Source organism: Acinonyx jubatus, chromosome B3, assembly GCF_027475565.1.
Source record: "Acinonyx jubatus isolate Ajub_Pintada_27869175 chromosome B3, VMU_Ajub_asm_v1.0, whole genome shotgun sequence".
In the NCBI taxonomy this organism is placed as follows: Eukaryota; Metazoa; Chordata; class Mammalia; order Carnivora; family Felidae; genus Acinonyx; species Acinonyx jubatus.
The window spans coordinates 112,905,226-112,917,528 of record NC_069386.1 but is presented as its reverse complement, the minus strand read 5'-3'; the positions used below and the strand labels follow the sequence as shown (position 1 = coordinate 112,917,528).

The 12,303-nt window shown below is 40.3% G+C and overlaps 1 protein-coding gene across 1 annotated transcript in view; it reads right to left on the bottom strand.

Moving 5' to 3' along the window:
* SLC39A9 (solute carrier family 39 member 9) overlaps nt 1-12,303 on the bottom strand; it is a 52,158-nt gene that overhangs the window by 35,492 nt on the left and 4,363 nt on the right. The window lies entirely within an intron of this gene.

The window sequence follows — 12,303 nt, the reverse complement described above, 5'->3', positions numbered from 1 at the left end:
GGAGAGAATGAATCCCAAGCAGGCTCCTCACTGCCAGTGCAGAGCCAGACATGGGGCTGGGACTCACAAAACTGTGAGATCATGACCTAGGCCAAAACCAAGTGTTGGACACTCAACTGACTGAGCCACCCAGGCACCTCCCCAAAATTTTTTCTTAAACAATTCATCTGTCATTCAAACATTCCTTAAAAATCATTCATCACAATTTTATGTCAATGACTGCATGGAAAACCCAGTGGTATTCACAATTCTGAACCAATCCACAAATTTACTAGGCATTTACCAAGTGCTTTAAAATATTCTACATTGGCTCATATGAAGTACTACATTGAGACAAGTTATAAAAAGCAGGAGCAGAGGTGAGTTCTTGAGGCTCGCATACTACAAAATTAAGACGCAGGTGAAATTTAAGATAACTGAGGGATACATGCCATCCAGAAGAACTTAGATATCTATGGGCATGAAGAAAAAGACCTTCAAATCAATAAAGTAAACAAAGAATTCTCCTAAAATGTTGCCTTTTAAATTTTAACCTATTTAAAATAATCTAATGCGGGCCGCCTGGGTGGCTCAGTTGGTTAAGCCTCTGACTCTTGATTTTAGCTCTGGTCATGATCTCACATTTTCATGAGTTTGAGCCCATGTCTGGCTGTTTGCTGGCAGTTCAGAGCCTGCCTAAGATTCTCTCTCTTCCCTACTCTCTCTGCCCCTCCCCAACCTGTGCTTTCTCTGTCTCTCAAAATAAACAAACTTTAAAAAAATAAAATAATCTTGGGAATGCAAGCTGGTGCAGCCATTCTGGAAAACAGTATGGAGGTTCCTCAAAAAACTAAAAATAGAACTACCCTACGACCCAGCAATTGCACTACTAGGCATTTATCCATGGGATATAGGTGTGCTGTTTCATAGGGACACATGCACCCCCATGTTTATAGCAGCACTATCAACAATGGCCAAAGTATGGAAAGAACCCAAATGTCCAATGATGGATGAATGGATAAAGAAGATGTGGTATGTACACACACACACACACACACACACACACACACACACACACACACACAGTGGAGTATTACTCAGTAATCAAAAAGAATGAAATCTTGCCATTTGCAACTACGTGGATGGAACTGGAGGGTATTATGCTAAGTGAAATTTGTCAGAGAAAGATAAAAATCATATGACTTCACTCATATGAGGACTTTAAGAGACAAAACAGGGCGCCTGGGTGGCGCAGTCGGTTAAGCGTCTGACTTCAGCCAGGTCACGATCTCGCGGTCCAGGAGTTCGAGCCCCGCGTCGGGCTCTGGGCTGATGGCTCAGAGCCTGGAACCTGTTTCCGATTCTGTGTCTCCCTCTCTCTCTGCCCCTCCCCCATTCATGCTCTGTCTCTCTCTGTCCCAAAAATAAATAAACGTTGAAAAAAAAAAAAGAGACAAAACAGATGAACATAAGGGAAGGGAGACAAAAATAATATAAAAACATGGAGGGGGACAACACAGAAGAGACTCATAAATATGGAGAACAAACTGCGGGTTACTGGAGGGGTTGTGGGAGGGGGGATGAGCTAAATGGGTAAGGGGCACTAAGGAATCTACTCCTGAAAACACTGTTGCACTATATGCTAACCCTAATTTGGATGTAAATTTTAAAAAATAAAAAATAAAAGTAAAAAATAAATAAAATAATCTAATATTTTTATTCTTCTCTCCAAGGTGAAATTACCCATAATTCCATTCACTTATTTCTATGGACAATATTTCTTTTTTTTGTTGTTGTTTATTTATTTTGAGAGAGAGAAGAAATGGGAAAGGGGGGGAGGGAGGGAGGGAAAGAGAGAGAGATAGAGAGAGAATCTCAAGCAGACTCCACACTCCATGAGATCATGACCTGAGCCAATATCAAGAGTCACTTAACCAATTGAGCCATCCAGGTGCCCCTCTATGGACCATATTTCTAAATATATTGCAATAGATTTTGTAAGAATGTCCCAAAGGCCCTAGTAGGCTTGAAAACACTTGCATTTCCACGTGCAGCAAAATGTCATTACAAGAAATCATGGTAAGTCTTTAAAGCACATAGTCATGAAATTACATCTCTTTTTTAATCACGTATGAACAATTAAATGCTCTCAGCTGAAAGAATATGAAAAGGAACTTGGTCCAAATCTTTACAAAGACACAACAAAAATTGTTTATTTTTATTTTATTAATCTTTAGGTGCATACTTTAAAAAGAGGGATACTAGCTACCAAAGTTATTGATAGAATCCAAGTTTAAGAACTCAAAGAAAATGTAAAAAATGATCCTCTCTTGATACACAGATGAAGAACCAAAGGCCAAAGGTGAGAAATAATTTGCTCAAGATCACACGGCTAGGGCTAGTTAGTGGCAGGAGCATGATTAGATTTGACAAGGCACACTGTTGCCCTGTACATTCGAAGACAATGTCCACCACATGGCACAACAGATACAGTCTGGGAGCGCCTGTGTGGCTCAGTCTGTTGAGCATCAGACTCTTGATTTGGGCTCAGGTCATGATCTCACGGTTCATGAGATTGAGCCCCGAGTTGAGCTCTGCGCTGACAGCACGGAGGCTCCCTGGGATTCTTTCTCTCCCTCTCTCTCTCTGCCCCTCCCATGTGTGTGCGTGTGTGTGTGCATTCTCTCTCTCCTTCAAAATAAACACGTAAAAAAAAAAACCCATACAACCCATTATCTGAAAAAAGATAACATGCAATTGTACAACCTCTTTAAACAGTATGAGCCGGAAGAATCCCTCAGCAACATCAAGAGGAAAACCAAAATTATAGTTATATTTGTTCTCTATTGACAGTTTCTAAAGGTCCAGGGCAAAGTAAGAGGAGGACAACGTAGCAAGCTTTTCCTAAGGTTTTATTTCTTCAATGTAGAGGACGATTCTTTCTTCTGAGATTATGCCCTACCTACTTTTTGGTCTTAAAATGTCCTTTCTTTTAAAAAATCATCTGGTGACAATAGTTTTTGTTTTTTAGTGTCTCCACTTGGCAAAATTAAAAACAAGCAATCTTGTGTCAATCTTCCCTAAATTCAAAAGTATTACCAGCCTGGGGCTCAATTAGTTAAGTGTCCAACTCTCGATTTTGGCTCAGGTCATGATCTCACAGTTTCATGAGATCAAGCCCTGCATCAGGCTCTGTGCCAAAATGGCGGAGCCTGATTGGGATTCTCCCTTTCTCTCTTTCCCTCAAAATAAATACATAAAAACTTAAAAAATATATATATTACTGGACCGTGAAACCCAAAAGCCTGGAAAACCCTGACTTGCAGTGTAAACATGAGGTCTGTATTATAATACATAAGCAAATTTAGAAACAAAGAATTTGAGAAATTGTAAGAAGAGATCAAGGTATACATGAGTAAATCAACTAGTTTTATAGTACTTTCTTGGAGGAAAGACCAAGCAAGCTAAAATAACTGCATTACGTTTTAGTTCCTTTTGAAATTAAGTAAAGCACATTTACCAAATGAAGTTAAACATCCACTGAGTACTATGTTTGTCCTTCCCTCCCAAAATTCTAAGTTCTATGAGAGAAGGGATTTTTGTTTTTAATTTACTGCTCAACGTTCAGCAGTTTATAGGACAGAATCTGGCATATACCAGATTCTCCCTAAAAATTTATTGGAAGAATGAATTAAATGCCCGGCACCATGCAAAGCACTAGGGACTGGTACCCTCCATGTCACTGGCTCTAATATCAACAGATACACAAATGCAGTGAAGCTTCATCAGGCCTGGGAAATAGGCCTAACATATTCCTTACAAGTGTAACCATAACAAGAATTTTCAGTGGTTAGCTGCTTTAGAATTTATGCTTCGGCTCAAAGGGTATTCAAGTACACATAATAAAGAACCATAACAGGATTCCATTAAAGTGAATGTGAGGTAATGTTGTCATTTGTCTCATTAATACAACTACCTGAAATGACACTTATTTTTTTTTCCCAAGGAGCTCAAAACCTTGTTTAGTCACCATTTCAATCTTCAACCAGGCAATACAGAGGTTATTTACCCTCCATAACTTTTATGAGCTTGATAAATGTCTGCTAACCTTCTCAGGGTGACTAATACTATAGAGGTAACACTTCTGATGAAAAAAAGAACCAGTAGTCAATCACTGCCACCGGTTATAGTTTCCAGTTTTATTTTTTACTAATTTCTTAACTACCTAAACTATTTTAGATGCAATCTGATTTATTTCAAGCACTAGAGACGTGGCTCCATGTTATCTGTATAGCTGTTATTTTTTCACAGAGCTTCACAACTTGAGATTCAATCTCAAAATTGTATATATGTCAAAGTTAAAATGCTGACAGATTCTCTCTTTTGCCTTTGGTAAATCACTGTTAGGATGTACTTAAATGAAGAACTACAAATTCCAAGTGTGGTTCAAGATGAAAAGAGAGTGCCCAAAGTAATAATTTCTGTCAGAGAAATGACGTATTTGCTCAAGAGAGGCAGGAACCATGCAATGCCATTGGCTTTATGTTATTTCATTTTACAGTTTCACAGCTGCAGCCTGACTGAGCCAAAGGACTGACCAGATGTATTAATTAAAACAGCTTGTATTCAATGCCATTAACTATCAGTGTAAAGCTTTGAAGTCAGTTTAATTTTCTCGGCAGACACCAACATAGTTAAATGGTTTTTCTTCACTGCTCATACAAACAGTCAAATTATTTGGCTGATGAAATATAAGCCACTAATTTAAAGCTTTTAGCATTTAAAAGTTTATTTCAATGTCCCTTGTACCATGCTCATTTTAGTATTGACAGCATCAGCTATAGTCTCCGAAAAAATTCAAGATGCGTCACTTATTATAAGACTACTCCCTTCAAAGCTCTAGGCACTGCAGCAATGAAATATCCCAAGTGCAGAGTACTACTGTTCAAGCAACAAAGGCCATCTTTATATTCTTACACACAAACCTACTTCAAGGAGGGACTTCCTTTAATTTGACGATATTCACTTTAACTGCTATATTACCTGCTTTTAATTGTCAGTAACAGATGACGAAGAAAACTTAAATATGAACTTTGTCCTTCGAGTCCTTACAGCCGAGACTAGATGCCCAAAGGATTCCTTCCTGCTTCTAAGTTGCCGCAGCGTGACCCTGAGCAAGTTCAGTGTCTTCCTCTGTTAGAAGGGCACGTGGCACTGCCAGTATCACCACGTAGGTGCATGACATCAGCTCACTCAGCACAGGGGACCGTGGGCACTTATCTCCAACATCATTAGCAGCACGCATAAAGGGCTCCTAGGCCCCTCCTTCGCAAGAATAAGAACTCAAAACCCGGATACTTGGATAAAAATTCAAGCAAACGAGGCTCCAAATTTGCCATTTTCCCAGTGGCATACAGGCTTCCCCTTTCCTAATTCATTTGACATAGAGGTAAGAACAAGCAATACTTTATTAATGCCGCTTCCTCCAACCTTGGAAGACAGGACTAATTTGTTTTTCTTTTTGAGCAGTCTTTTCAAACATAAAATAACTAAACATAAATGGAAATCCCGTAAGACTGTTCAGTGTGACTACAAAAACAAACACAAACCAAAACCTGTTGGGAAAGAACCCGGGAAAACATCAGAACCTAGCGATATATGTATTAATAGATAAGAAGTTCAGTTGACCTGAGAAAATGTAAATAAAGATACATTTTTCTCTATTAAATTAGCAAAGTTTTAAAACTTAACAATAAAAGTATTCAATGTTTGTGAGAATACAGTGTCATTTGCATTTGTTGGAAAAAAATGCATTAAAAAACCTGGTAATACAGATTGAGAACCTTAAGAACATTTATGCCCTTTGATCCTGTCATTCTACTTCTGAGGAAATAATCTGAATTATGTTCATAGCATTAGACACAAAAATGTTTATTCAACACTATTACCATGGCAAAATTTTGAGAACAAATTAAATATCTAAGCATTTCTATGCAGGGGCGCCTGGGTGGCTTAGGCGGTTAAGCGTCCAACTTCGGCTTGGCTCATGATTTCATGGTTCGTGGATTTGAGCTCCGCATCGGGCTCTGTGCTGACAGCTCAGAGCCTGAAGCCTGTTTCAGATTCTGTGTCTCCCTCTCTCTCTGCCCCTCCACCACCTGTGCTCTGTCTCTCTCTGCCTCTCAAAAATGAATAAACGTTGAAAAAAATTAAAAAAAAATTCTACGCATAAAATAACTGAACGTAATGAAAACATTAAAAAATGCCTAGAACACAATTTTAGTAACAGAGTGCTTATGTTATACTACCAGCTAAAAGAAGGGAGAATGCAAAATTATACATAAACCACATAATTAACCACGTTAAAAATGTAGACAAGTAGAAAAAAAAGAATGGAAAGAAATAAAAAATGTTACTAGTGATTCTCATTGGACAACGTGATAATAGATGATTTTATTTTCCTTTTACAGATTATCATATTTTCTAAATTTTCACAGAGAGCCTATATTATATAGCCATTCTTTTCAAGGAAAGAATTTTTGTTCATTTATTTAGAGGCTATATAAATAGCCCCTTTGAACTTTGTAAAATCAGTATGAGCTTAGTTTCCTCATCTATAAAGAGGACAAAAATTCTTCCCTTTCAAGGTTACTATTAAAATCAACACAGAACTTAACACATAAACTTACACTGTAGCTATTATTACTATTATTGCACTGTGGTCAGATTAGAAAGCACAATGCCCTTAATGTAAACAGGGAGATGTTTTCTCCTTTATTAAATGGTTCCAAAGGACTGCACTTTGATGTTTTGCAGTTCCAAGTGTTTTCCAGTCTCCCCCTCTGGCTATTGTGTTACAATGTGTCTCCTCTCCTTGCTTCCCCCACACCTCCTTGTTTGCTACTTCTAGTTTTCCAAGAGCTTAGAAATCAGTCCAGCCCAGAAATTCTAGACTGGCAACTCACAAACATGGGCTGTTTGGCCCACACGGTGATGTAACAATATTTGATTCGGTAGCCAAAATGTAAAATTCAGAAAATTTCATGAAGAATCCTGACTTCCAGCTTCTCAAGAGGAGGAAGATTTGGTGACACCAAGGCAGACGTCGTCAAATGGCCCAAGTTCTTCAGATGACCACAGTTTCCACTACTCCCTAATGACTTCCAGGCACTGACACTGAAGGTCAGCTACCTCACATCATGGCACTTGAACTGCCTTATCTTCCTCCAGGCCTGATTCACTGTTCAGTCTTAGTAGTTATTCGATTTTTATGACCCATTACCCAGTTGTATTAGTCAGGGTCCAATCAAGAAAGAAAAATCATAATTTGAACAGAGAAAGCTTAAAACAGGGAATGGAACAATGAGAAATGAGCTAATAAACGAGACCTCTAAAGAATGTAAGAATAGCAGATAAAAGGAGGAGTGTCTACTGTAAGACTGAGGTAAGGGTGGTCAAAGAGGTCCCATGCGGACTGAAATCCAAACCCTGCTGGAAGGGGCATGGCTGGGGCTCAGTGAAGAGAGGTTAAAGATTCTGGGACCAATTTTGGTGTGTGTGTGTGTGTGTGTGTGTGTGTGTGTGTGTGTTGGGGGGTGAGGGGTTCCCCACATCAAGCAATGCTGGGGCACAGCTGGGTGTCCCACAATCCAACTTAGTTCTAACATTATCTGCTGGAGACATCAGCGCCCACAGGTTAAGGGTTCAGTCCTACAAGACTGCCCCTCACCTTCATGAAAGAGGACTTCAATTACCTCCATCCTAACTTTCTAACTGATCAAGTTCTTCTTTCCAGGTTATCTCTTAACTCAGACAAAAGACCCACCCTGAGGGCCAAACATCCCCTGAAGGGAACTGAAACCACCCCCTTTGAAACTACCCCCTTGAGAGCGATAAAGGGCTGCCTAGAGCCAGCAAGACCCTGTATAACTGACCCCAAGGCAATGACTGACCTGATTATCCTGCATCTACCCATCGGGCCTTGCCCAACATTTTCCTATAGAAACCTGAAAGTATTTTTGGCCCTTTGGAGACAGTTTCGAGATGCCAGTGCACTGTCTTCCCAGCTCTGGCCTCGCTGAAATAAATTCCTTTCTTGTTTTACCACCTCTCATCTCTCTGCCTTTGGGTTTTGTCAGTGGCCAGTGGCCAAACGGGGTGCTCTTGCACCCCTGCGCCCTGGCTACATTCAGACACTGGTGCAAGTCCAGGTTTGTCAGCTGTGTCTGACTGGCTATAAACTGGAGGTCCCAATGATCCTCTCTCCTTGGATTTGGTTAACCTGAGACAGCAGCTCACAGAACTCAAAGAAACATTTTACTTACTAGATTAACCAGTTACTTGTAAAAAGACAGAACTCAGACATAGCCAGATGGAAGAGATACACAGGGCAAGGTATGGGGAAAGGGCGATGAGCTTCCATGCCCTCCCCAGGCGTAAAACTCTTCCAGCACCTCCATGTGTCAATCGACCTAGAAGCTCTCTGAACCCTGTCTTTTTGGGGTTTTATGGAGGCTTCATTACCTAGGCAAGATTGATCAAATCATTGGCCACTGGCAGTTGATCTCACCTCCAGCCCCTCTCTCTTCCCAGCTGGGAATGAAGGTTCCAACCTTCCAATCCCTCAGTTGGTTGGTTCCCCTGGCAACCAGCCTCCAACCCTACGTTAACTATGGGCGTTCTAAAAATCATCTCATTCACAGCCAGAAGATACCTTTATGGCTCTCATCACTTGGGAAATTCCAAGGGTTTTAGGAGCTCTGGGCCAGAAACAGGAAGACCAAATATATACTGATTATAAGTCACAATATTACAGGCAGAGAAGTTTCTGTGGTGCCACACTGGTGGAACTTGCTGGAAATCTGCACTCTTGGCTGCTGGGGAAAGCTGTTTATGGGAAAGTGTCTTACTGGAGAGGCTCTCCTGCAAAACTGCCAAGGGGAAGTGCTGCCAGTGAGAGCTGCTGGGTGCTGGGTGCCGGAGAAGTATGTGCTCAGCGGGAGGCTGGGGCTTGAAAACCTGCCTGCAGGAGCTGGGCCCTGGAGAAGCCTTCCAGAGGCCTGAGAAGTCAAACGTATGCGCTGCGAGGAACCTGCAGGGGAAGGTGGGCAGCCTGGCCTATAAGAATTGTTGCCAGAATAGTTGCCTAGGAGCCTGCTGGGCAAGCATGGACCAAGAAGGAAAAGCCATTCCTCTTAAATTTCTCTCCAGTATCCCCTATTGACAAAGTGCGATGTTGTGCCAGCTGGCAAAGGAAAGATATTTAAAGGGCCCAGATCCATTTCTGCAGAGTGGTCAACGGAGAGTGAATTTGGAGCTGAGAGGCAGTAAATTGATAACTGGCATACTAACCCACTAGAATTACAAAAAATGATACACAGAAGTGACAGCCAGGGACAGTCAGTCTGCCTATTTAGCTAATCAGAGACTTTTCTGATCCTTTAGACTAATGAGGTTTCCAGATGGACAATTTCTATACAACAGAGGTGCTACCAATATTCTCCTTCATCTCTATTATAATAGCCAATATTTTTTAAGTACTATGTTAAGCATGTTCTACTATAATTGCTTTACATATACTAATTCATTTAGTCCTCACAACAATCCTATGAAATAGATACTCATCTTACAAAAGAGTCATAAAATGTCCAAGTAATTTGCCCAGGCTCACAACAGCCAGCAAATGGCAGAGCCACTATCTGAATCTAGTAATTTAGCTCCAGAATCTGTACTCTTAAACATTATGCTCAACTGCTTCACCACAAAACCTATTTCATTGTTTCTTTTTTCCTTTCTTTCTTTTTTTTTTTTTTTTGCTTTTAGCATCCATCTTGATTCCCCAATTTGCCTTTGTCAAATGCATGAAGAATTAATGAAAGGAATATGTAAGGTGTAGAAACTAGGGTATATTTTTTGGTTACTAGAAAACTGACCCCTAGTGACATACAGGGCTTGCAACAGATACTTAGATGTAATTATCCAGTAGTTAACCCCAAGGCCTCATCACTTAAAAATCCATATAACTGGGGCAGAAGAATTTCCAGACCAACTGCTACCTAGTTCTATTTTATTTCAATAAAATTAGACATTCGATATTAGTATTTGAGGCAGACTGAGACTTCCACAATTCCATCAGGTTTTAAGAAATACCTGTACTACACTTAGCATTACTACTTATTACCTGGGATTTCAAACTGAACTACAGAGGACCTTAAACCTTGTTATCATTCAACAAAGTTGCACATCTAAATTCTTCAATTACAGGAAAGGTTAACACTATCACATACAGAGGCATTCTGAATTAATTTTAGGTCTTCTTCCCTCAAAAACGATGCAAATTCTTTTTTTTTTTTAACGTTTATTTCTTTTTGAGACAGAGAGAGACAGAGCATGAACGGGGGAGGGGCAGAGAGAGAGGGAGACACAGAATCAGAGGGAGGCTCCAGGCTCTGAGCCATCAGCCCAGAGCCCGACGCGGGGCTTGAACTCACGGACCGCGAGATCGTGACCTGAGCTGAAGTTGGACGCTTAACCGACTGAGCCACCCAGGCACCTCTGATGCGAATTCTCGAATATCACAATTTACAATTGACTTGATTACGAAGTATGAAATTAATTTTGGACAGTTCAAAATGGGAACTGCTTCAGATTCTAAGTTGGCAGGTGTCAATTTAAAGGGCATTTAGGATACATTCCACTCTTTCTTAAAGGTTTCAATGCTATTTGAAGGTGGTTTACCTCTGTAGTTTCAATTCTGCTATACTGACAAAGCACAAGGCAGGAGATGTACTGTGGAAGGTAGAATGTCCGTGATGTTAAAGATATTCCTAATTTGGGGAGCTAATGGAGATAAAGTCAGTGGTGTTAAGATGTTCCTAATTTGGGGAGCTAAGGTGCCAATCTAGACCCATGGTCTTTCATTCCTTCTTTACAGCGTTCATCAGAAAAGGAAATATCTAACGGTCAAGTGCTTTGGACTGGCAATCAAACTGACTTAGTTTCAAATCCCACCTCTACCAGTGTCTACCACACTCTCCAAGCCTTGAGTATGCACATTTGTAAAGTGAGGTATACCAGTACCTATCTGTCTCCTCTTGGAGATTAAATAAGATACCGCATATCGGTGCCTGGCACTTCACAGAAGGAGCTCAGTAAGCATTAACTATTATTAATATCATTAAACAGGTAAGTTTCAATAGCACTTATCCACATAATATCCTAGGGAAAAGAAAGCTTTTCAAGAAAATATTGGACCAGATTTTATCTAGTTTTTATTTGACCCAAACATTTTTTTTTAATTTTTTTTTTAACGTTTATTTATTTTTGAGACAGAGAGACACAGAGCATGAACGGGGGAGGGTCAGAGAGAGGGAGACACAGAATCTGAAACAGGCTCCAGGCTCTGAGCTGTCAGCACAGAGCCCGACGCGGGGCTCGAACTCACGGAGCGCAAGATCATGACCTGAGCCGAAGTCGGCCGCTTAACCGACTGAGCCACCCAGGCGCCCCTGATCCAAACATTTTTATCAAGCAAAGACACTTATGAAACAATAATCTTCTAAGACATAAAGTTACTGATTGTTTTCCAGGTATGGGTAGAGAGAAAGCAAAGTGTAAACTGTTTGAATTTAGAAATGAAATTCCAAACAGGCATCACATTTATTGCATTACCTGAAGAGAAGAAAACGTTAATATACCAGACAATGCAAAAGCCCTTAAAAAATACCACTTTGTAGGGGTTCGAATCCTGTGCTGGGCCCTGCACTGACAGTGTGGAGCCTGCCTGGGATTCTCTCTCTCCCTCTCTCCTTGCCCCTCCCCTCCTCTCTCTTTCTCTCTCAAAATAAATAAACTTTAGAAAAAATTATAATTTAGAACAAAGTTCTAAAAATGAAAACCTTAAAGAAGTTTTCATAATCAGTAAGGAGTATAATCTTCAACATTTTCTAAAGTTCTTATTATGGCCTAGAATACAGCCTCGCCCTTATATTAATTCATTACCTCCTCACAACAGTCCTATAAGGTCATTTAAAAGGAAAGATCTGGCTGTTAAAAGAGCTTGTTCAAAAAGCAACACTGATTTTGAACTACACTACCTGTCCCAGACAGTTCCTGGGGCTTGAGTGCATTACTGGTCATCTTGAATCCCTTACTGAAGGGAGAGCAGCACTACTTTCATCTGCATACCTATGGGTTTATACGATTTTTACACAGGAAGAAGATGGTATTATAATCCAAACCGGTCTGCAACAAGAGAAGTGTGAAACTGAGACAAAGCCTTCAGAACATTGTATATGATAGAAACATTACAATTATAAAGAAATT